The sequence below is a fragment of the Schistocerca americana genome, chromosome 6 (assembly GCF_021461395.2).
Source record: "Schistocerca americana isolate TAMUIC-IGC-003095 chromosome 6, iqSchAmer2.1, whole genome shotgun sequence".
NCBI classification, from domain to species: Eukaryota; Metazoa; Arthropoda; class Insecta; order Orthoptera; family Acrididae; genus Schistocerca; species Schistocerca americana.
The window spans coordinates 118238709-118266376 of record NC_060124.1 but is presented as its reverse complement, the minus strand read 5'-3'; positions in this window follow the sequence as shown (position 1 = coordinate 118266376).

Here is a 27668-nt window from a genome sequence, read left to right as displayed (position 1 = left end):
TTAGTCTACCATTCTTATTGTCCCCTCTCGAGTCTTCTACATATTATCATATTTTATTCTCTAAACTGTAAACCTATTTTTTACGATGGTTTCAAACATTTTTTATTCTTTTAAATTGTCAAACGTGTTTGATATTTTTCATGTGTTACTTCTGTTACCAATCACGACGTCAGTAACTGCCTATCTGCTGCCTTTACCTTTCCTAAACGCCAAACTGATCGTCATCAACAGACCCTAAACTTTCTTCTCCATTCATATGTTTATTAATCTTTGTTACATGAGCCGTCAAGCTGGTTGTGCAATGGATTTCGTATGTATCTGCCTTGGTGGATAAGTCACATAAACACTAACTTGTACAATTATTTGATTGTCGCTTTCCCCGATGACATTAGAAATTCAGAAGATATGTTATCTACGAGTGATTAACAAACGAATCCCTTTTGCTCTCTTAAGATTGAAGCTATTGCTTTTAATTTTTCTGAACGTTATTTCAAATTCTCTGTATGGTAAGTCTGTCCTTCCGATTACCAATTCCTTTGTGATTTCTTCACGTTTTCCATGCAGCCATTTCGTTCCTACTGCCCTGCGCTTCCTATTAATTTTATGCGTAACAAGTAAGTGAGTTGTACTGTTGTTTCCCTTTCCTCTCATGAACATTTTGTTTTTACTTCTGTCACCGACCAATCGATGTTCTTCTTTTCCCTCCCAAGGTTTCTCTAGACATTATTTCTTTCTACCCATGTTTGTTTGAATAACTTGTGTAATTTTTCCTTTTTACGTTATTCATTCCTCTTCAACTGAATTGCTTTGCGTGGTATTCATTATCAAAGTATCCAAAAGCTCAGAGAATTTGATGCGCATACCCTCATTTCTCAATACTTTAGTGTTAGATTTCCTAAAAAGTTAGTTCTTCCTAACTTTTCTGTTCAACTTCAGCGTGGTTTTCATCTTTACTAAATTGTGATCAGAGTCTATACCTGCTCCTGGGTACATCATGACGTAAACCAGCCCGCATCTTCCCTTGTCTCCAGGCTTTTCACAAGCATTCGTCTTCCACCTGTGATTCTTGATTAGTATACTTGGTTTACTAGCTGCAAATTATTGTAGAGATCAAGAATTTCTCCTCTTTTATTCCTGCTATCGAGCCACCATTCTCCTGTAACACTTGTCTTCTATTCTTTCACCCGGTTACGAGGATAGCCAGTCCCATAAGATCATCAAATTTTCATCTCCCTTTACATACTGATCATCAAATTTTCATCTCCCTCTACATACTGTCACGCGATCAATTCCCTCATGTACTCCCTGTAAATCTTCGTTTTGAGCAATTGACTACAGCATGTACATCGCAACTTTGATATTTGTTCTTGGTTTGCTATCCATTCTAACGGCAAGAAAAATGTAAATTAAAACGTGTTTTCTTGTTTCAATGTATACAGCCACTCAGTAGCAGTTTTTATTTCATATGTCCTGTTTCCAAGTCTATAAATGTGATCATTTATTGTCAACGTGTAAAATAGTCCGGAATTTGGGCCACTGTTGCAGATGGCTTTCCTCAGGACGTTTTTGCTAGCTGTTTAACGAAAAACGTTTTGGTTCATGTATACTGGTGGAAGGGGTTGTCGTAATTTGGTAAGGTACTCAGAGGAGAGGTGTTAGACGTCCTTCATACATGGTTGCATTATTTCTTTTCATTGATGAAAGTAAAGCTTATTGATTGGTGTTTGCTTAATTGTTTGCCACTGATGGAAGTAGGGGCATGGTCTACCGCGCTTCAGTGTATGTTGCTTCCTATCAGCAGCCGTTCCGTTGCGCTGTTACTGCTGTCAGTCAAGACGCCGGGAATCCCCTGTCATCATGTTGAGGTTCGCTTGACTATTTCCATTGCGTTTTTAATTTTTTTCCTGAGGTAAGAAGCCGTTTCGCCAGTACGCGAGATTCTCAAAATTTCATATATTTGCCTAGCTCATCCAGATGTTCTGCCACCATTGTCTTGGTATGTTGTCTGGTCCGATATATCTTCCATGTTCAGATATTCGTCTGTTGATTCGTCGTCCTTTCTCAGCTACAAACATTAGTCCACACGAGCATCCAGTTTCGTAAACTTCAGTGGCATGTAGCTTGTTAACTGCATCTTTCGTTGAGCCAAGAACATCTTTTATTCTGTTGCTGGTTCGAAATATCGGCTTAGTACCTGATCGGCGGAAAATTTTGACCACGCGTTCAGTGACCTCTTGAACATATGGTAGCAAGGCGATGTTTTGCGCTTCCTTCTGCACTTCACTACTACCTCCATCCTTTGTCACAATAGTTTAAGCTATCATCTTCATTCCGTAACCATAGGCTCCAACGATGAACCTGAGGTTTTGTAGTTCAACCTTCAGATGTTCTTCAACCCTAAACATTTTGAGCCCTCTTGGTTAAAGTGTACTGGGCGAATTTCTTCTGCGTGGGGTGATAGTGGGAGCAGGCATGTAGGTACCTGTCCGCGTTATATACCCCGTGGCCAAGTCTACCATCAGGCTTTCGGTCAACTTCCAAGTCGAAAAAAGGAACCACACCTTTCTTTTCTATCTCCATAGCGAACTGAATTTTCCTGTTCTGCTGATTGACGTTGGTGGAAGTTCTGAAGCTCTCCTGTAGCTGGATAACGAAGGTGTCATCAACATATCGGAGCCAGCGTTCTGGGCGAAATAGTGCGGAGTGGAAAGCTGCTTCTTCAAATATACCCCCTACTTCAATGAAGATGTCTGCTGCAATAGGACGGAGGGAGAGGGAGGGAGGGGGAGAGAGAGAGAGAGAGAGAGAGAGAGAGAGAGAGAGAGAGAGAGAGGGAGAGAGGAGAACACAAAGGTACACCATCTGTCTGTGCGTAGAATTCCTCTTCACACATAAAACGCATGGTCACTAAACAGTGGTGCACTAGCTCGCAGACATCAGTTGCCATGCGTTCCCTTAAGATGTTCACTGTGTCTGACACTGGTACATTCGTGAACAAAGACTTCATGTCTAAGGCGACCATCAGGTCCGTAGCGGAGCTACACTTCTTTTTTGAAAGTGCTGAAAATGAGTGGAGTGCCTGATGTATGAGTCTGAGTGGCTTACCAAATGTCGAATCCTCGGAGTCAGTTCTTTCGCTTGACTGTAGCTAGATGAATTAATGCTATTCACATTGGGCCGTAAAGGAAAAGCCTCTTTGTGTGCCTTTGGTATACCATACATCCGTGGTGCCTGTGGAACTTGTGCGATGAGTCCTGTGCCCGTGTGGGAGTTCATTCTAGTTTGCTGCAGCAGAGTTTGCCTCGATTTGATTGTCTTGGCCTTCGGATCCACATTAAGTTCCTTATAAATGAGTACGCTCAGAAGATACTCCAGTCGTTTGTTATCTTATTGACTGTGATGACGGATGCGGAAGCATAGGTTTATATTAATGGATTACTTTAGTGTTGTGATGACCAGCAAATCATAGAATGGCTGGCTAATCGGAAAGTATGTCATGCACTTGGGTACTTAGCATGGAATGTGCCACTATGTTATATACTAGAGGAAGTTATCTGATTAGTTTGGATGACTCGTGCTGACGGTTCTCACAGAGTCAAGAAATTCCTAGTATCCTGAGTATGATTGAGTCTTGCCACGTTATATTCTTCCTATGGAAGTCTTCTTGTACAATGTGCATTGTCAGATGATTTTCTTCGCAGTGTTTTGCATCAATGTCATCTTACTTTTCTCCTTTATATGTGTGTTTTTAGCTGTCAAGTGCAGCTACCTACTATCACAATACTTGGACCCAGGCAGTTTCGATAGCACTGGGTATTATAACTCCAAGATTTCCGGATTTTGCGACCGACTGTCTCTTAGAGAAGCAAGCAGCCGCGCTAGAATGGTACCGGCGGTATAAAAAGCTTATAGCTTAGTTGTGAAAATCTATATTTTGATTAGAAAATTGCTACTTTTTCAATGTAATCCTTCTTTAGATCGACACAATTTGTCTGTCTCTCCTTCCAGTGAATGCATTTCATAAAACATTGACAGCTCTATGTTTTTGATGTTTTTAAGTTATAAACACAGACCTATAATCTGGTTTTCTAAATCTAGAATAATCCAGAAAATTCTACTGCATCCTATAATTGCTTTGTCCTATGGAAGGTAACCAACAGGAAGAATTTTTTTCGCACTCCAGAAAATACTGGTAAAAACTTTTGCAACAGATGAGTTGATATCGTTTTACTTCTGCTGTTTCATTTGTGTTGTGAAATGGTAGACTCATATCTCACAGTGCTGAATCGAACCAAAATATCAGTTTGTAACTCTGAGATGACAGAGTAATTAAATAAATCGTTGAATTCACATATTATTCAAATATGAACAGAGGTAAAATACGACCACGACTATGAATTCTAAGAATTGTGCAACAACTGGACTACTTCAGAGAGACTCAAATTGACTGTTTTGTTCATTTAATCGCCTTGGATAAGTTATGCGTCTACCACTCCGGAGACCTCTTCAGATAGAATAAAATGTCCTCAAGACTGGAAATCCTACAATTTGCGTAGAACACAAGGTCGGGGATCTTCTCCAAAGGTCAAAGAGATCTCATTTCCGGTCCATTTATTGTTGATAGTTCGGCAACTGCACGTTTTTCCATCCCGCCTACTCTTCTCGAAAAGTACTATTTGTGAAAACGTCGACTCAAGCTGATTAAAAATAAATTTTTTTATTCTTATTTTCTTTTTTCTTTTTCTGTGGTAACATTCTCTACAGTTGTCAGAACATATACCGTACGCAAAATTTTCCGATAACAAAACACGTATTGAAAGGAGGTAACACAAGCTCTGCAGTGAAATACCATTATAGGAAGTTTGTCAAAACCAACTCTACATGATACTGTGTTTTAAAATTTCTTATATTTTTTTCCTATGAATGATCTAAAATGGTATTCATAATAGTAAAATAAGAGGTTTCGCAAATGTACTGAATGTTTCTGATCGACTGTGTCAACACCAGGAGTTTAATTACTAGCCTGAAATAGATTGTCGTTTAGCTGATCACATGAGGCAAAAGATAAAGATACACGGAAAATATAGTATCCCTCCTACGCTCTTCAGGGATGAGTTACAATGTATTGTATGTTTCTGCATGCTTGTTTTTTAACATTCATGGCAAAAGAACCTCATGTTTCGTTGAAATATTAGGAAGCATTGTAACATTTACACTGTAGGAAAACAAGTGCGGAGATTATCATACTAATCATACTTCGCAAAAACATTTTCCAGTGACGATTACTTTTACCTACCTTTGTTTCGAGAGACAACAATACAGCGTTTAAATATCATCGAGAGTGGATTGTTTCACGAAAATATATTGTTGTATTTTACATTAATTTCTTTGGATTTTACTTACATTTTTATTAATTTCTTTGGGTAATACTCAACCAGTACCAGTGACGGACTTATATATTTAAATCTAATCTGCATATCGAAACATTCTATGTTTTTATGTAAAGTCTATGTATTTTGTAGTGCATTCAAATGTTTTTTTTCCCATACAAAGCGACATACAAAACAAATGTCTTTCAGGACAGTTCTTCAAATGCACTTAATATCATTGACTCTTTCTTAATAGATACAACATGTAAGCTTCCATCCTAAGCTTAAGGCTTATAGCTCACAAACAGGTAATCACAGTAAGATTAAGGGCTGCCATCATGGATTCAGTACCCGTTCCAGGACACTGTTGCGATTTCTATACAGTGTGATTGTTGCTTAACTGGGACAGATAACATTATTTGAGGGGTTATATATATTAACTGAGAAGGGAGTTTGAAGTACATAGCAACTCTGATAGTTCGAGTTCACACTCACACTACTCACTATTGTTCCAATATGATTTTCAGTATGATCACTGTCATTCTGGATTTTCCCCTATTAAAACCTATTAAAATCATGAACATTTAGTTTCGAATACACTAAATGACATTTGGCATTTCTCAAGAAGTTGTTAACATTAACAATTTCACCCAATATCAATCGAAATACTTACTTTGATAACTTGTTATTACTACATAACACAATAATTCTGTGGAGTACTAATTTTTTCTTTCAGTTTGTAATCTATTTGTATTTAGGCATTAAGTGAACACAATACAATCACTGCAAGAGGACACCAATTAATGTAAATAGTACTGTGGATCCAGTGTTATTTTTGTAGATCTGCAAGAAGAGTCCATGTCACATATTGTCAACGAACAGTGACTCAATATCAAGTAATATCTAACCAACTATTTGATTAGACTTGTGTACGGCTAGACAGCACCATAGTTAATTGTGTGATTGAATAACAGCAAGATATTTCAAAGTATTGATTATGAGTTCCACATAAGACACTTTACAAAAATAGGTTCCATCCTACCCATTATAATCCGAGAAAATCCTAATTATGTGAAGCAATTGTAGTATTTTCTGTAAGAGAATTAAGTAAAATGAAATAAGTAAGTACCGAGTAGCTTTCTGCTATGTTGAAAACAGTAACAGTAATAAAATTTCAGTTATTTTCAAGACAGTAATTAACCAAAGTGGCTACGAGTAGTAATTTTAACAGTAATTTCAAAAGCAGTGCTTCACAAAGTAAAATTCAGTAAAATATATTTTCTGTATACTTTTTCCAGTTATAAATTCTCATTGTAAGCAACCTGAATCAGTCAGACGTGTTTGTTTAGCCTGGAGCTAATAATTGTAGCAATTGAACGAAGTGTACAGTTGAAAATTAGCTATGCGGATTAACAGTGAATTACATGAAAGTGATTATTGAACATGTCACTAATCACTGCGATGTTTTCAATTGAAATGACAGCATTTGATAAGAAGCAAGTATAAATGCCTTTTGCTCGAAACTAACAAAGTAAGCATCATAGTGAGTAACCTCACTGTTTTTGCATTTTACGTAACCACTCATAGCCAATGAAAATTTATTGTTCTTTGTCCATTACTAAACAGTTTCGTTGGTTTATTTTAGCTGAAAAGTATTTGACCACTGCGACATATCTATCTGAAGCTGTGGTAACATAAAATTTAAAAAAATCGTGAGGTTTCCGCCTGACAACAAACGAGAATTTTTTCAAATTTTACTACCTCCCATGATTCCATTTCATTTTTTATTTTCATTTTATTTTAAACTAAATTCAATTTCCTTATCATTATTGCTAAAAGCACTGAGCATTGTCTGCCCGTATTTTTGCTCTTGTCATTCGACTGTTTGTCGGAGCCTTCTGGTGTTGTAGTTCTTTTGGTAGGATCCGTGCCTACTATTCTGGCTCCACATTCAGAAACCGTATTTGAGTTCTATTTCAATGAAAAATAAAAACCTTCAAATAATTTTGTAGTTTTATCAAGTTCTGCAGAGTGTGTTTCCTCTGACTGTGTTTTCTTATTTTGTTCTGAGTCCATCTTTTCACCAGTTGTTCTGCAACTGCTGTTCTGCATTGCAGCCAACTACGTGTGAGCTCTATGGGTATGATGCTCCCTTAGTCCTCGGACCAATGATTGCACTCTGCTCGATCTCTAAAGGATGAGGATAAACTGCACCTACTCGTCCCCTCGGTGTCTTATGACCTCCACCTGGAAAGTTCCAGTTATAGGTACATCAAACAACGATCATGTACTCACATATTACTGTATTGAAAATGTTGAAAGAAAGCTAGCAAAAGGATGAAATTTTTATCAACATATCCCACAGGTATATCAATACGGAGGTATCATGTTAGTAGTGTTTAGTTGAACTTTTCATCATGTTTCATTTTTAGCTATATCGTAATTAGAATGGTGTTGGAAGGAAACAGATGCAACACCGAGAAATAAATTTGTATAATATATTACAAATCCGACCTCCCAAAGTGCGGTGTGATGTCTCAAACAGAGTAATTAGGTACAAAGGGTATCCAACACTTCAGTAATCTAAAACACACGTAAGAAACAGTTACAGCACACGTCTTAAAATGAAACAAGCTGCTATATGCTTTACACTCTAATTCAAATAGAACACTTACTTGAAAAATGAGATTTAAAACTACAACAGTTCTTAAATCACTGAGTAAAATTCTACTCTTAACTATGACTTAAACAACAAGGTTTTACCAATTCTTTGACACTACAGGCATTAAAAGATCAAACAACCCTGCCACAATACGATTTCCAAAGCAGCTTACTCGACATGAAGCAACGATTAGCCTAAATCTCTGTTTTACACTACTGGCCATTAAAATTGTTACACCAAGAAGAAATGCAGATGATAAACGGGCATTCATTGGACAAACGTATTATACTAGAATTGACATCTGATTACATTTTCACGCAATTTGGGTGCATAGATCATGAGAAATCTGTACCCAGAACAATTACCTCTGGCCATAATAACGGCCTTGATACGCCTGGACATTGAGTCAAACAGCGCTTGGATGGCGTGTACAGGTACAGCTGCCCATGCAGCTTCAACACGATACCACAGTACATCAAGAACAGTGACTGGCGTATTGTGACGAGCCAGTTGCTCGGCCACAATTGACCAGACGTTTTCAATTGGTGAGAGATCTGGAAAATGTGCTGGCCAGGGCAGCAGTCGAACATTTTCTGTATCAAGAAAGGCCCGTACAGGACCCGCAACATGCGGTCGTGCATTATCCTGCTGAAATGTAGGGTTTCGCAGGGATCGAATGAAGCGTAGAGCCACGGGTCGTAACACATCTGAAATGTAACGTCCACTGTTCAAAGTGCCGTCAGTGCGAACAACAGGTGACCGAGACGTGTAACCAATGGCACCCCATACCATCACGCCGGTTGATACGACAGTATGGCCATGACGAATACACGCTTCCAATGTGCGTTCACCGCGATGTCGCCAAACACGGATGCGATCATCATGATGCAGTAAACGGAACCTGGATTCAGCCTAAAAAATGACGTTTTGCCATTCGTGCACCCAGGTTCGTCGTTGAGTACACCATCGCTGGCGCTACTATCAGTGATGCAGCGTCAAGGGTAACCGCAGCCATGGTCTGCGAGATGATAGTCCATGCTGCTGCAAACGTCGTCGAACTGTTCGTGCAGATGGTTGTTGTCTTGCGAACGCCCCCATCTGTTGACTCAGGGATCGAGACGTGGCCGCGCGATCCGTTACAGCCATGCGGATAAGATGCCTATCATCTCGACTGCTAGTGATACGAGGCCGTTGGGATCCAGCACAGCGTTCCATATTACCCTCCTGAACCTACCGATTCCATATTCTGCTAACAGTCATTGGATCTCGACGACGGCGAGCAGCAATGTCGTGATACGATAAACCGAAATCGCAATAGGCTACAGTCCGACCTTTATCAAAGTCGGAAACGGTACGCATTTCTCCTCCTTACACGAGGCATCACAACAACGTTTCACCGGGAAACACCGGTCAACTGCTGTTTGTGTATGAGAAATCGGTTGGAAACGTTCCTCATGTCAGCACGTTGCAGGTGTCGCCACCGGCGCCAACCTTGTGTGAATACTCTGAAAATCTAATCATTTGCATATCACAGCATCGTCTTCCTGTCGGTTAATTTTCGCGTCTGTAGCACGTCATCTTCATGGTGTAGCAATTTTAATTGCCACTAGTGTAAGTGCAACAGATCACTAATCTTAACCAAGAACACAGCTATAAGATATATTTTACTTTTAAAACAATTTAAGGGAGAAAAAACGCATACTTTTTTTACACAAAGTCTAGGCAAACAAGTATCAACATTAGTACACAACATTTAACGGCACTCGGCTAAAAACAAAACGCAAAAGTAAAGGGAACCTTCTGCGCATAGAGTGTACCACTCATTGTGTGAGTGACTTGAAGAGAATGCTCTGAAACACCGTGAAACTTTCAAACACGATTAATCGGTGACGTACATTAATACTAAAGCTGACAAAAGTTTGCGAATCAAACTGTAACTCACACAGTTACTTCGTTTGCACTGTCCTTCCCTCATCACGATGAAAATCTGCAGGCAACAGATGACAATCGGCCAAATTACCAGATGAGCCGTACGCCCTGTCACTGTTCTCCTTTAACTAACACACGCATCCCATTCGAGCGCACACACACAGGTAATCTCGATGGTGAATTGGCCGAGCCGGCAAGTGTAATACCTTCCTCTCAGTACTCAGTTTAAACTCCAAGTATAGCTTGAACTCCAGTTCACATGCAGATGATCCTGCGAACATCTATTATAAATGCTGCCGCCGAACTTGCGTCCAAGGAGACACTGTGCCAACCCCGCAGCATCAATTTAAAATGTGAACAGCTCCCCCGCTGTCCCACAGGACACACTGACTCCTGCGTTCCCTGGAGGTGACAAGACTATCACCTGACGCGCGTACAGCGCTTTGAAGCCTCATCGCACGAACCCACCGCCGCCTAGGGGGCACCATATTGCTGAAAACTGTTTGTTGTTATTTGACAGAGTTCTAACACAGTTAAAAATCACTAAAAGTACGTCCATGTTTGACGAAAAAAATTATCTAATTTCCGTCTCTTCCTGCGTTTGTTTTTACCTCCTTGTTTTACGATATTTTAAACCAACATCCCGACCATGTAACAGTGTTTACGGATGGCTCTAAACAGGGGGACTCTGTTGGTTGTGCTGTTGTTTTCCCTGATCGAGTCGTCAAGTTAAGGCTTCCTGCGGCGTTTACCATCTTTTATGCCGAATTGTTTGCGATCTTGCGGGCATTGGAACAGACGAGATGTGTTCCCAGTCTTAAGTTTCCCATCTGTTCTGACTCCCTGAGTGCTCTTCAGACCATGCAACACTTGTACCCAGCGGATACGGTCGTCCAGAACATCCATTATGCCCTACTCCACCTGCAACGGCAGGGGAAGGAGGTTTCTTTCTGCTAGGTGCCGGGGCACGTGGGTATTAGGGGAAACGAACTGGCGGATGTGGCTGCCAAAGATGCATGTTCCCTCCCTCACGTTGTTGCATGTGCCGTCCCCCTCCATACTGTTACCTCCCTTTTGCGTTTTCGCGTTATGGGTCAATGGGAAGAGGAGTGCCTGGCAGTCGGTGAAAATAAGCTGCGTCTGGTCAAGGCCACCACGCGGCCATGGCGTACGTCCTACCAGTCATGCAGACGGGATGAGGTTCTCCTCAGTGGCCTCCGCATCGGGCGCAGTCCCTTAACGCATGGTTTTTTACTCCGGCGGGAGGATACCCCAATCTGCAGTGCTTGTGGCGTCCAGATTACTGTCCGCCACATTTTACTTGACTGTCTTTTATTCTCTGACCAGAGGGCGGTAATTTCCTTGCCACTGGATTTGCCATCTATTTTGCAAGACGACGCAACGACTGTGGTTAAGGTCTTACGGTTTTGTGTCCTGTCCGATCTGTTGCCTCGGATTTTAGGGAGACGATTTTAATGTGCTGCTGGGTGACTGGCTCACCCAGGTTTTAGGTAGGAGGTCCGCCAGTCACGATTACCTACTTGTTTCACTTCGATTTCTGTTCTCTTTTCCTTGTGTTTCCTTTCCATTTTAGTGCGTTTCTTCTCCTCTTGTTTTGCCTCTGCATGTGAGGATTTGGAACTGCGTCATGTCAGTGTCTTTTAGCCGTTCTCCTTGTTCGCTGTCCGTCTTCGTCCCTTCACCGCATATGTTTCTGTTTCTATGCGTTTTGGGCGCTGATGACCACGCTGTTTAGCGCCCGAAAACCTCAAACCTCACACGCACACACACACACACACACAGCATGGATAAAAGTTTTTTGTAAATTTTGGCATGTATGAAGCGCCAACATTTTAACTAAATAAAACGTAGTACATCAACTTAAGTACATTTCTCTGTAATTTGGGCATACAATTACATTAAAAATCTCCTCCCCTTCAGATTGATGCAGAGCGTTGTGCACAAACACCGCGGCCCATCAGCGCTGCCGAGGGGGAAGTACCACACTGCCAATTAACAAAACAGGCGCCGTGCAGTAGAGCGTGAAACGCTCTACTGCACGGCGCGAGATAAAAGTGCCCGCGTGTGACCGTCTGACCGTGACGACCACACCCCTCTCGTCTTACCACCCTGCGTCAAAATTTTTTAATATACACATGTTGTAAATTGTATGAAAACGTATATGAATATTTAGTTAATAAACTGCTTTCTCTCATCCTCAATTACCACAACAATCAAGTGCAAACTTGCTTGATGGGTGTGCTTTCAAATGTGAAAAATGTGGTTCCTTTATGATAAAAAGAATTTTTTTACGACGATACAAGACGGGTTTCTCATTGAAAAAGCTAATTACTGTCCCGTTGCCCCACCAGCCATCTCCCTTTCTGGGCCATTTAGAGCGTATCTTGTCTTCGGAGCATGGTCTGCTGCCTGACAATACATACACACACTACGCCCTAATTTCTCTTTCCGCAGCACATTGCCACAGAAACGGTTCTAACGAAGGTTCTCGTAGTTGTAAGGGAAATGTTGACACTAGAGATCTGTTCCTTAGTATTTCCGACATTTCCGAGTTTAGTTTGATGGGATCTGGTTGAAAAAATACGAAATATGCAAAGAAATCCGGTATCGAAGAGCTTGGCCTGTTCATTATGGCACGGAATAAAGACTTTAAAGATATGAAATGCCTACTTAGCTAAGTGTTCAGCACGTCAGACTGCCATACAGCGGGCCTGTGTTCGATCCCGAGTGGGTCGGAGATTTGTTCCGTTTGGTGACTAGGTGTAGTGTTTTCATCATCATCGACACGTGAAAAGACTTGCAGCTCGGCGATCAAGCTTTGCTAGGTGAGGACTCTGGCCCATCAATGGCATACAATCATTTCACCGTCAAGTGAAACCATACGAATCATCTTAGTGATAATGTAACCACTGTTAAGACGTAGCTGACCGTTTTCTGCAGCCTGTGTCAGATGTGTAAGCTGTTATCTCAGTGTCTGAGATGACTGATAATGTCGAAAGATTGTGTGTCTATGATAAAAAGCAAGTCCTTGAAATATCATTACATACAAAACTTCAGAATAATCACACGAAGGTCATCGGCCTAAATATCTCTACTTTACACACACACGCACACGCACACAACTCAGTCTACAATCAGGAGGAATGGAAATAATGTTTTATAGTCTGACTGAATTGATGCAACGTAATTTTACGTGCTCTAACTAAACGTAGATGTAGTTCATGCAATATATTTGGAGGTGTCTGGTACTTTTCATTCACGAATTTCAGCTTCTCTTTGTAACGAATGCGTCTGCAGATTAAATGGGCTACAATCTGCCATAACGATAAATGCAACAGTGGAACGCACCACTATAGCAGTCCAGTGACACCCTTTGTCCTGCCATAAATATTGTTAATAGACGTGAATGCGTGAATGTCGTAAGATACAAGATCGAGTTTTTTTTAACTCCTTCCCTTTTAAAATACAAGTGTGTCTTACCATTTACTCTCTTTCCGTAGAAATAACGAGTTTTTCCTGAAGAGATTAAATAGGTCTATTACTCTGAAAATCGAAGTGAGGCCTGTACTCGGGAATTGAGCGGTCAGATTCGTTGTCGTTCAGAACGGGATCCTGGTAGAAGCGGCTGTATGTGACCCTTCTTCGAGTTGTTACGGTGTTCCAAGTTTGTATCTGCTTCGCGCGAATGACTGACGATTACTTGTACAGTGTAGCATTAAGTTTGTGTTGCAATGACTCAGGAAAAGGACTGTGTAAGAAGTCGACTGCCAGGCACCGGCTGAAGATCTACACTATAATTTAAATTGGTGCATAGAAATCTTCAACCTGCGGTGGACCACTCTAGTGTTGCAATTCAAGACACCCGACAGAAAAGCAAAAATTAATTTTTGCACAAAAAAATGCATCCTGACTTAATCAGGATTAAAAATGAGAGTGTTGATGTTAGTACCCCGGTATTGGAAAACAATTAGGTTTTCTTTAAGTACACGCTGTAACGGTCGTGAGAGTTAGTTACCTTTGAGACTGGACGTGGTGCTTTGATGTTAATCAAGAATGCCGTTAAGGCAACAAAGACGCCATTACCAAAACCTCACTGAGTTGTAACGATGCCGTGTAATAGGGCTACAAGAAGCTGGACTCCTTCTGAGATAATGCTGAAAGACTTGGGACGCTCTTAGCCGGTGTACATGATTGCTGGTAGCGGTGGTCACGAGAGTGCACGGTCGCAAGAAGACCGGGCTCCGGACGGCCACGTGGCACTACCGAGAGTGTGTTCGACGTCTTGTTCTCGTGCCAGGTACTACATCTGAAGCAGAAATCTGAGCTGCAGTTGGCACAACATTGGCACAATGAACTGTACAAATCGGTTACTTGCGAGGCAGATACCTTTGAGCGTACATTCCACCGAGTCAAACCACCGCCATTTACGACTCAGCTGTGTCAAGCAAGAGCTCATTGGAGGTCAGAGTGGAGGTATGCTGTGTTTTTCTGATGAAAGCTGCTTCTGCCTCAGTACCAGTGATGGCTGTGTGTTGGTTGCGAGGAGGCTAGTTGACGGCCTGCTACCAACGTATCTGCGTGCTAAACGCACTGGACCTACACTAGAGTTATGGTCTATGGTGCGATTTCGTATGACAAGAGGAGCTCTCTCGTCGTAATTCCATACACCCTTTCTGCAAGATTGTGTGCCAGTCTGGTGATTCGACCATTCACGAACAGCATTCGAGTGGGTCTTTCGCAATAGGGTAACGCTGGCCTGTCTACCACTGTTGTAACCCAACTTGGTCCACAGAGTGTCGGGATGTTACTTTGGCCTCCTGGATCACCAGATCTGTCTCCAATCGAGCAGATATGGGGCATCATCGGACGCCAACTCCACAGTCATCCACAAACAGCATTAACCAACCCTGTACTGACTCACCAAGCACAACAGGCATGGAACTCCATCCCACAAACTATGCAACACAATGCATGCACGTTTGGATGCTTTCATTCAACATTCTTACCGTTTCACTAGTTATTAATGTACCAGGATTTCATATTTTCAATGGCTTATATCGTGATTACATTGATCTATAATCTTACAGTGTTAACCACTTACATATGCTACCTAGATGAATGTATTCCCGAAATTCATTACTCTACATTAATTGTTTTTCAGTTTTGATATTTTTTCCTTCAGAGCATTTCCCATTGATTTAAGTGCTCAATTATCCGCTTTTGGCTTACATAACCAAAGTCTTGCGTTGTGAATAACACAGTGTTAGGATGCATGGTGAATAACACTTTGTGTTTGAAAAAGTTTGCAGGCACCTCTGTTGACGAACAACATAAAGTAACTGGTGTATACAAATCATTATTGCAGGACCTTGGACCATACTCTTAGTTCAGCTTCTGTAATATTTTAGAAGTAAAGGGAGCTTCTCTCAAAGAACAAGCATGCATCCAGTCCAAACCAGGTGTATGAAAACAGCTTATCTTTCTAATAGGTGAAAGATGGCAGACTTCCTCAAGCTGTACTTTATTGGAGTGATTAATCACACATCATTCATAATTGCTTTAGTATGTACTCTGAAACAAAGAACACAAACTTTTCGCATAGCTATGTGCACTGGTATAGATATCATTGGCTTTACAGGTAATGGAATGTTTATCCCGAAATTGCTAATGAACGTGTAATGAATAATCAGTATCAGTAAATAGAAGTTTCAGGAATGGGTTTAGAAGGTATGTGATGTTATTATGGTGACTACAGAATCGAATCAAATTTATAAACAAGTTGGCTGTATAAGGACACTCATCAGCCCCCTGCTGGCCAGTTCAGTTGGGAAGGCTGTGATACAGACATAGTATCTTTTGCTGAGTTAAGCTGACTCCCAACTGTTGTAACTGGTCCTTCATAGCGTCAACACTGGCCCAAGGACAGTTTCGAGGTTTAAGTTATGCTCTGTGCAAAATTCTACCATGCGGCTTCCTCTATCATTCCTTTATCCTACACCATACCTACAAGGATGTAGAGGCTTGTCTCACTAGGGGTAAGATAGATACTGCCTACAGGAAAATTAAAGAGACCTTTGGAGAGAAGAGAACCACTTGTATGAATATCAAGAGCTCAGATGGCAACCCAGTTCTAAGCAAAGAAGGGAAGGCAGAAAGGTGGAAGGAGTATATAGAGGGTTTATACAAGGTAGATGTGCTTGAGGATAATATTATGGAAATGGAAGAGGATGTAGATGAAGACGAAATGGGAGATAAGATACTGCGAGAAGAGTTTGACAGAGCACTGAAAGACCTGAGTCGAAACAAGGCCCCGGGAGTAGACAACATTCCATTAGAACTACTGATGGCCTTGGGAGAGCCAGTCATGACAGAACTCTACCATCTGGTGAGCAAGATGTATGAGACAGGCGAAATACCCTCAGACTTCAAGAAGAATATAATAATTCCAATCCCAAAGAAAGCAGGTGTTGACAGATGTGAAAATTACGGAACTATCAGTTTAATAAGTCACAGCTGCAAAATACTAACGCGAATTCTTTACAGACGAATGGAAAAACTGGTAGAAGCCGACCTCGGGGAAGATCAGTTTGGATTCCGTAGAAATGCTGGAACACGTGAGCCAATACTAACCTTACGACTTATCTTAGAAGAAAGATTAAGAAAAGGTAAACCTACGTTTCTAGCATTTGTAGACTTAGACAAAGCTTTTGACAATGTTAACTGGAATACTCTCTTTCAAATTCTGAAGGTGGCAGGTATAAAATACAGGGAGCGAAAGGCTATTTACAATTTGTACAGAAATCAGATGGCAGTTATAAGAGTCGAGGGGCATGAAAGGGAAGCAGTGGTTGGGAAAGGAGTGAGACAGGGTTGTAGCCTCTCCCCGATGTTATTCAATCTGTATATTGAGCAAGCAGTAAAGGAAACAAAAGAAAAATTCGGAGTAGGTATTAAAGTTCATGGAGAAGAAGTAAAAACTTTGAGGTTCGCCGATGACATTGTAATTCTGTCAGAGACAGCAAAGGACTTGGAAGAGCAGTTGAACGGAATGGGCAGTGTCTTGAAAGGAGGATATAAGATGAACATCAACAAAAGCAAAACGAGGATAATGGAATGTAGTCAAATGAAATCGGGTGATGCTGAGGGAATTAGATTAGGAAATGAGACACTTAAAGTAGTAAAGGAGTTTTGCTATTTAGGGAGTAAAATAACTGATGATGGTAGAAGTAGAGAGGATATAAAATGTAGACTGGCAATGGCAAGGAAATCGTTTCTGAAGAAGAGAAATTTGTTAACATCGAGTATAGATTTAAGTGTCAGGAAGTCGTTTCTGAAAGTATTTGTATGGAGTGTAGCCATGTATGGAAGTGAAACATGGGCGATAACTAGTTTGGACAAGAAAAGAATAGAAGCTTGCGAAATGTGGTGCTGCAGAAGAATGCTGAAGATAAGGTGGGTAGATCACGTAACTAATGAGGAGGTATTGAATAGGATCGGGGAGAAGAGAAGTTTGTGGCACAACTTGACTAGAAGAAGGGATCGGTTGGTATGACATGTTCTACGGCATCAAGGGATTACCAATTTAGTATTGGAGGGCAGCGTGGAGGGTGAAAATCGTAGAGGGAGACAGAAAGATGAATACACTAAACAGATTCAGAAGGATGTAGGTTGCAGTGGGTACTGGGAGATGAAGAAGCTTGCACAGGATAGAGTAGCATGGAGAGCTGCATCAAACCGGTCTCAGGACTGAAGACCACAACAACAACAACAACAACAACACACCATATTCTCCTCATATTTTTCATTTTCTTCATTTTCCTTCTATCGAATTCCAGTCTTCCATAACAGTTAAATTTTACTCTGCCTTAACTACCTGAACAATTCCTTCTGTCTCATCATACATTCTTGCACTCTATTCATCCTCGAGATAGTTGGCATAAATTTTATTTATTCATTTATTTCTTATTTGCCTGACCAAATTAGAGCCCTAACGCCCTGTTACATCTTACCAGGAATGTCACATATAATAAGTATTACAAAACACTCACCATAATAATAATTTCTATTACTAACAAAAATAAAATTTGACAATAATGCTAATGCTAATAAGAATAAGAACAATGACACTAATAACAATAAAATAGTTGACAAATTACAAATGACACTTTTTACATAAAACTAAAAAATGTGCATCATTAACAAAAGTAATAATTTGCAATAATAATAACAATGTTCATAATAATAATTATTGTAACAGTAACAATAATAATAAAAAACAATGGAGGCATTAATCCTAGAAGCACCAAGATATTTTAGGTTACATAGAGCAAGTTTTGCCCGTCTTATGATAAGCTGTAAATCCTGCAACATGTATTTATTTCAAGTAACTGTGTTTCTAATATGAAATAAGTTTAACAGGAAATAGTGACAACATAACTAGAAACGTAATTTTTAGAACACAGCGGTGATTATGATGAATATCACAACAGTGGTCGAATCTTGGGCAATGAAGGTTTTTATAAACTAGAAACATCATGTCTGTACTTGAATGCACAGACTGACAAAAGTTTCTAGGCGCTATTTGATCTAATAACTGAATAACATAATTTTCTCCGTGACAGAAAGTTTCAAAAACAGAAATAAAAATACTTCCACAAATGTAGGTTATGGTACATTGAAAACTTTCAAAAAAACGCTCTTCACTTGGAAAGAAAACTGTCATTTACAGATGACATTTACCTCTTGCATGCCAAATGGTTGATTCTGAATGACTCTTACACAGATGGAGACCTCAGCTTCCACATGTTAATTTTGTTTTCGTGATGTTGTCTCTGGCTCTCTGGTTGCTTGCATTCTTCGAGCATATATAGCACCATGCTTTTCTAGTTAGTTCCTAATTTCCAACAATTTTCGTTACCTCTAGCTTCTTTCCATGGAACTCTCTCGTCACGCAAATAATGGGCAACTGGAGCCCTTTCAAGTCCTTGGATCATTCTTCTACATATTGTGTGGGTAAGCTGTAATGAAGAGCATAATAAACGCATTAGCATAACCGACAGAGGCACGAATCCGGCATTCAACACAGCAAGACAAATCACGGCACGACGACTGCTCCTATGAAAGTGACTGACGAACTGAAACGACCTATAGGTAAACAAGAGGCGATTATTATGTGCGTTTTGTATTTCAGCTTTCGACACTGTCGATTTTGGTTCCTACTTGGTTAACTCTTCAGTTGCTGTGTAATGGTTTCACTCATGCCTTACGTAGCGCCAACAATGTGTAATGATTGGAAAAAAGAGGTCACAGTGAAAGAATGCTGTATCAGGATTCCTGAAAGGATCAGTGTCAGGCCCAGTATTTTGTTACCACTCTTGTTTCATTTTACATGTTTTACCTTCTGTAATATATGATGGACTTGATATGTTTAATCCATGCTCGCCGCTCAAAACCTATCTTAGATAGCTGGGGTTGTTATTAGGACAGAAGCACGGCGGTGGACGACCCATCCCTATGACTGTGGAGCCACATTTTGTCCTCGTACTAATATGAGAACAGGATTGAAAATTTAGGTGTTTATTTCTTGAACTAGAGGGTGTTGGCTTGGAAGGAATCATACCTTTTTTCACCCAGGTGCTGTGCTCCAGCACATGATGTAGTGTATCATCCAGGTGAAGCAAGAGCAAGACTGGGGCGCTCGCCATGATGCACTCGTTTCTGGGGCCGAGGAGCATCGAAGCACGCACGGCGGTACAATGTGAGACTGTGAGAAACGTAACGTAAGTGTAAAATAATTGCAGACAACTAAAAACATTCCAGGAGTTATAGAAATTAGTGGCTTTGGTCTCTTTAGTTTAGTTAAGGGCTTTGGGATCTAGATACGTTACTACATAGCCGAAGTACACATATTTTCATGTCGAAACTACGTGTCCAAATACGAAGGTAGAGTCGTCAATGAAGTACACCACTTAGACCTGAAGCCCCGTTTATTACTGACACTAACCTATAGCCAGAATACAACAGAACTCCTGGACTGAGAGGGAGACTGTGTTTAAACAAACATCAAATATTCAAGAATTCTGTATTCATACATATATGGAGTATTCCAAAAACGATAAATACTGAATAGCAAATAATTTCTAGTGGCTGGGTTTGAACTGGTGACCTGCAGGCGCAAACTGGCACTGCTAACCATACGCCACACTGCTAGACAGTAACCATTTCGGAGTGTTAGGAAAAGGTATATTGTTTTTTGTAAATAATAAAAAATATTAATATTCTTTTTCTGTAAATAATGTTATTAAAATAATAATTATTATTATTTCTTTGTTTATACGTATACTCATGTGTGTTCCTGGACACGAGACTTACAAGTAACGAAACGAATGGCTAAGAACTCAGTATTTCTGACGATGATATGTAGATAAAATTTAATTAGTAAATCTAGTTTTTGCAGTAGTTGGAGACTTTCATGGAAAAATTTTCTCTGAAAATAACTGTTAACTGTAACTTCAATAAAATTTAAATAAAAATAAATTTTTGGATACCACGTTTTCAAATAGGATTAAAAAGTATAAAATAATGACTCCTAGGCCGAGACAGATTCCTACATCAATACTTATAGTTCCGAAAAACTGAGACTGCGAATTTTAAATAGCTATTAAAAAATTTAGGAGATTTAAAACGGAAAACGTGAGGCACATGCAACATACAATATTCACGCATAAATTAGTATGTAGTGTAATAGCAAGGACGTGAACCACTCATTCATCAGATATGTATTGCATGCCCACCATGACCTCGGGGAGGATCAGTTTGGATTCCGTAGAAATGCTGGAACATGTGAGGCAATAATGACCCTACGACTTATCATAGAAGATAGATCAAGAAAAGGCAAACCTAAGTTTCTAGCATAGACCTAGAGAAGGCTTTTGACAACGTTCACTGGAATATTCTCTCTCAAATTCTCAAGGTGGCAGGGGGCAAATACAGGGAGCGAAAGGCTATTTACAGTTTGTACAGAAACCAGATGGCAGTCATAAGAGTCGAGGGGCATGAAATATTCACTATCTGAGCATGTAGTGAAGGAAACAAAAGAAAATTCTGGAGTAGGAATTAAAATCCATGGAGAAGAAATAAAAACTTTGAGGTTTGCCGATGACATTGTAATTCTGTCAGAGACAGCAAAGGACCTGGAAGACCAGTTGAACGGAATGGACAGTGTCTTGACAGGAGGATATAAGATGAACATCAACAAAAGCAAAACGAGAATAATGGAATGTACTCGAATTAAATCGAGTGATGACGAGGTTATTAGATTAGGAAATGAGACACTTAAAGTAGTAAATGAGTTTTGCTATTTGGGGAGCAAAATAACTGATGATGGTCGAAGTAGAGAGGATATAAAATGTAGACTGGTAAAGGAATGGAAAGCGTTTCTGAAGAAGAGAAATTTGTTAACATGGAGTGTATATTTAAGTATCAGGAAGTCTTTTCTGGGAGTATGGAGTGTAGCCCCGTATGGAAATGAAACATGGACGATAAATAGTTTGGACAAGGAGAGAATAGAAGCTTTCGAAATGTGGTGCTACAGAGGAATGTTGAAGATTAGATGGGTAGATCACATAACTCATGCGGAGGTATTTAATAGAATTGGAGAAAAGAGAAATTTGTGGCACAACTTGACTAGAAGAAGGGATTGGTTGATAGGTCATGTTCTGAGGCATCAAGGGTTCATCAATTTAGTATTGGAGGGCAGTGTGGAGGGTAAAAAAGAGGGAGACCAAGAGATGAATACACTAAACAGATTCAGAAGGATGTAGGCTGCAGTACGTATTGGGAGATGAAGAAGCTTGCACAGGACAGAGTAGCATGGAGAGCTTTATCAAACCAGTCTCTGGGCTGAAGACCACAACAACAAGAACAACAACATTTTCTGCATTTTAGTTTTGCTTGTGTGAAATTTTTAAATCGATTTCTAATGTTTTAATGATATTACAACAGAGACATGGGGTAAATTTCAGGTTTATTTCAGTTTCTCTTTTCCTGAACCAATCAATATATTACTTACTCCTATGAATATCTCGCAGAGAGAACTTGAAGGTAAAAGTTAGAGATTTGATAGTCTTATCATCAACCGTTATTCCTGCGAACTATTCGAGACTGGAACGTGGAAACGGGGAAATGGTAGTGGCGCACAAAGTCCGGCTGAAACACATCAGATAGGAAAGAGAGCTAATATTGCGTTGGTATCCATTTCTCGAGCTATGTTTAATATTTCAAGTTTCCTCGAGAAGATAGTTAAAAATCAATTACGAAATTTGCAGTGGACAGACAGACAGACAAGAAAGCGATAAGCCTCTTCTCTTCCCACCCCTCTTTGCTCAGCCACGCCCTTCCACTTGCGTTCTGCCTGGAACACATTCCTCTACCACTGGCACGACATGCAGCTCCTGGAGGCCAGCTGAGATGTCAAGCTTTACCTAACATTTACTACCCCACACTCACCCCTATGGGAACTAAGTGGAGGAAGGTTAAAGCACTTCGTCCTCACACCACGAGTGGCCTACCGGGACCATCCGACCGCCGTGTCATCCTCAAGGAGGATGTGGATAGGAGTGGTGTGGGGTCAGCACACCGCTCTCCCGGTCGTTGTGATGGTATTCTTCACCGAAGACGCTACTATTCGGTCGAGTAGCTCCTCAATTGACATCACGAGGCTGAGTGCACCCCGAAAAATGGCAACAGTGCAGAGCGGCTGTACAGTCACCCATCCAAGTGCCGGCCACGCCCAACACCGCTTAACTTCGGTGATCTCACGGGAACCGGTCTATCCACTGCGACAAAGCCGTTGCCGGAGGAAGGTTAGCTAGTATTTAATTAATGTAACTGACTATTTCAGTCACATTAATATAAACAAACATGATGGCTCTATGACATTAAGTTTCAGTGCTGATGCACAAATATCGTTTGAACCATTATGGGAATGGACGAGGGACACTGTAGTGCAGCGTGCAGTAAATTGGGGATTTGAGCCGGATGAGAGGTCTGCACAGATGGCGGAGACGGTTAAGGCAAACGTTGTAGAAAAGCGAAGCATTTTGATTCGAGTTCCAGTCCGGCACATATTTTCAACTTTCGCCGTTGGAATATCACAATGCCCTGTGCGGCTTTGAGGAAAAAGAGTACCACGCGATATCAGTCGCATTATAAGGAGACAGCCAGTTTCGCTAACGGTCTTATCGAAAGAGGGTGAACATTTAAGGCACACTTATACCCTTGGGCTCAACAGCTGTCTCGAACGCAAAAGAGTTAGCGAAGATTAACTGTTCTGGGACTGTAGACGGTAAAAGAATCAATAAACTGAAGTCACATACGTATATCCATGTCGGTTACACTTTCCTGAAGTGGTCAAGGCTTCCATTTGGATCTTTGGTTGCGGTATTAGCCAGGAGGCAAAAATTACAAGACGTAAATTGGAGTGCGGAACGGTGGAAGATCGAATATAGTAAGGAAACTGGACAATCTGAAGACAGGGATGGGTGAGCGAAGTTGAACATAATAACTTAATAGATAAAAGAGGGGGGGGGGGGGGTGTTAAACGCGAAGAGCAGAGAGAATTTGTGCAAGGTGACTACGAACTCATAACACTATCACTAAAGGCGTTGCCAGTGTTGGCAGTGTTACGAATAGTTACCCTTCATGTCAGAACGAATAATTCAGAACAATTCAGCGTTCTGTTTTTCGTTTTTGGCAGGTTATGTCCTGTCAGGGAAACTAGATAATGTTTTCCTCTCGAGTTACACTCTTTCTCCTCGAACGTTCCGAAAAAGGCTTCAAAAAATTAACCATGTTCGCCCTGCTTTGTCGTACCGGCTTCTGAAAACTGATCACTAAATAAATGCCTAGAAGTCTTCACTGCCCATAAAATTGCCTTCTTCATCAGTTTAACAATTTAAAATTTTGTAACTGATCTAATTGGTAACAAAACATATTAAAAATTTGATTAAAGAAATAGTTGTTAGATGAATAAAATATGTCGGTACGGCACAAGTGTATAGCACATTAGAGTAGTAGTTTATCCATGTCTGGGTATTTTCGTAACTGATTTTATCAGAACAGTACTTAATTTTCAATGACGAGGCTATGAAGAATTGTTACACTCATAAAGTCTGCCGTTAAGGTATTCGTAATAAGCGTGGCTGGCTACAAACAGGGTCTTGGGTTCGATTTTCAGAGACCACTTCAGGCTTTTCTGCGTGGAAAGAGAGGTCTGTGAAAGGACCAACGCAGTTATGAGGCCATATAAGAATCTAATTCCTTAAAGAAGGGACTAAATCATAAGCTATCTGCCGAAATGGCACGTAATCGTAAGGTTTGCACCAAGGTCACCGCCACACGACTCCTGTTTATTTACTTCTGCGTAAAAGTGTGATCTAGTTTCTATTAGGGGCGCCTTGCTACCTTTTAATGGAACATATTTTCAGTACAAACTACTCTCCTTGTAGTTAACAATTCGTTAACTGAGAAGGAAAGGGTATGTATTACGGAACACAGTTACAAGTATTACACACATCGTGTGTTCAGCGTGAGAAAGCTCCCGCTCAGTTAATTCGACAATGATAAATTTGAATGTAAATATTTGTGTAGTGAGCTTACAAGCCAGTAACGAAATTATCCATTTCCCTGAATTCAGCCGACCAGAGTGGCCGTGCGGTTCTAGGCGCTACAGTCTGGAACCGAGCGACCGCTACGATCGCAGGTTCGAATCCTGCCTCGGGCATGGATGTGTGTGATGTCCTTAGGTTAGTTAGGTTTAATTAGTTCTAAGTTCTAGGCGACTGATGACTTCATAAGTTAAGTCGCATAGTGCTCAGAGCCATTTGAACCAGCCAGCCCTGAATTCTGATATCCTAAATGGAATTTCGCCATGTAGTTGGTTGGTTGGTTTATAAGAGGGGGGAAAGGGACCAAACTACGAGATCATTGGTCCCTTGTTCCTAATAAACCAATGCCAAAAGTGCGAGAATACAACAGACGAGTCATATAACACAAAACGGAAGGAAAGGAAAAAAACTGCAAGAACGAAGGAAAGGCAACGAATACTAAAAGGAACAAAAGAGGACAAGAAAACAACAGAGATACGCTAGAAACAGAAGAGAGTAAACCAGGAATGCAGATTACAGTGGCTGGCCGACCACGAGAATAAAAATGAAAAGCCAGCCACTCTGCAACACACTAAAACCTTCACCCTAAAAGAACTAGGGTAGAGCACACAGAGGGACAAAGGACATGCGCTAAAACCTACACAGAAGTAGAAAACCCACCCTCACGGTAAAACGTAAAACTGAAGCTGCTGCTGAGGCATCGTCGGCCGACACCGAAGGCAGGGAGCTGGGAAAGTTAAAAGTCCACCGAAGAGCGGCTAAAAGTGGGCAGTCCAGCAAGAGGTGGATCACTGTCATTTGGGAGCCACAGCGACACAGAGGTGGTTCCTCGCGACGGAGTAGGTAACCATGCGTTGGCCACGGTGAAGCCAGCAGAGGACAATCGATTCCCTGCGCGAGGACCGCATGGAAGACTTCCACACATTCGTCGCCTCCTTAATGACATGCTGCTTGTTGTGCATACTGTTATGCTATTCCGTCTCCCAAAGCCTGAAAATCCTGTGGCGTAAGACAGAAGACAAGTCAGCTTCGGAGATGCCCATCACCAGAAACGGTTTCCGCGTCGCCTGTTTGGCCAGCCTGTCGGCAAGTTGGTTGCCTGGGATTCCAACGTGTCCTGGGGTCCACACAAACACCTCTGGAGGACTGGACCGTTCCAGGGCATAGATGGACTCTTGGATGGACGCTACCAGAGGATGGCGAGGATAGCACTGGTCGATAGCTTGTAGGCTGCTCAGTGAGCCAGTACACAGGAGAAATGACGTGCCAGGGCATGAGCGGATGTGCTCAAGAGCACGAGATATGGCCACCAGCTCTGCAGTGAAAACACTGCAGCCATCTGGCAAGGAGTGCTGTTCAATATGTCCTCCATGAACATTCGCAAAGCCTACGTGCCCATCAGCCATCGAGCCGTCCACGTAAACCACGTCACAGCCCCGGAATACGTCCAGAATAGAGAGGAAGTGACAGCTTAGAGCGACGGGGTTAACGGAGTCCTTAGGGCCATACAAAACATCAAGATGAAGCTGCGGCTGAGACGTACACCATGGAGGCGTACATGAACGGACCGCAAGTAGAGGTGGTAAAGGGAATGACTCTAGCTCGGAGAGAAGGGACGCACGCGAACCGCAATCGTTAGCCTCGACCTAGGCCGCCGATGCGGGAGATGGACCGATGGACCGCCTCGGGCGGGAAAGGAAGACGGTAATTAGTATGCTCAGGAGAACTACGGATGTGTGCATCGTAACTGGCGAGCAATTGTGCATGTCTGGTCTGCAATGGAGGGACAACGGACTCCACCAGTACACTGGTCACCGGACTCGACCTAGTAGCTCCCGTCGCTAGTCGAAGCACAGGGTAGAGTAAATGCAACGGAGGTCGCTGTCGAACCATACACCACACTCCCATAGTCAATTCAGGATTGGACAACGGCTCTGTAGAGCCGCAGCAGCGTAGAGCGATCTGCACCCCAATTGTTGCTGCTGAGGCAACGGAGGGCATTGAGGTGCTGCCAGCACTTCCGCTTATGCTGATGAAGATGAGGAAGCCATGCCAATCGAGCGTCGAAAGCAAGTCCTAAGAATTGGTATGTCTTCACTACAGTGAGTGGATCGTCATGAAGGTAAAGTTCTGGGTACAGATGAACGGTACGATGCCAACAGAAGTGCATGATACACGACTTTGCTGCCAAATACTGGACGCCTAGAGCCCATGACTACGCCTTGTGGATGGCTCCCTGTAGGCACCGCTCAACAACAACAGTACTGGTGGAGCAGTATGAAATGCAGAAGTCGTCTGCATACAAAGAAGGTGAGAAGGATGGCCCTACAGCTGCTGCTAGACCATTAATGGCCACTAAAAATAGAGAGACACTCAATACAGAGCCCTGCGGGACACCATACTCCTGGATATGGGGGAATTAAGGGAGGCACCAACTTGGACATGGAAAATACGAAGCGACAGGAAATTCTGGATAAAAATCTGGAGTCGGCCTCTGACACCCCACTCGTATAATGTGGCAAGTATATTATGTCGATAGGTCGTGTTATACGTTTTTCGTAAATCAAAAAAGACGGCAACGAGATGTTGGCATATGGAAAAGACTGTTCGGACGGCAGACTCTAGGGACACAAGATTATCAGTGGTAGAGCGACCTTGGCGGAAGCCGCCCTGACACGTAACCAGTAGGCCACGTGACTCTGGGATCCAACCCATATCGAGTATTGGGATGTGATGGGCATCCACAATATCGACATGTGACGCTGGAAGTACAGTGGGAAGACACATGGCCGAACTTCCAGCACTTAAAGCATCGGCGGAGGGATGTAGGACTTTACAACACGGCAGTAGACCATCACCTTGACCTTCTCGGGCAATGTATCACCCTAGAAGGCGAAGATGAAGGCACCGGTGGCAACCTGATTATCCCTCGGACCCCGGTGGGCGCCCTGGACAAATTGTAAACCTCGCCGCTCTAAATTGGCGCGCGGTTCATCGTCAGATTGCAAAGGAAGGTTGTGA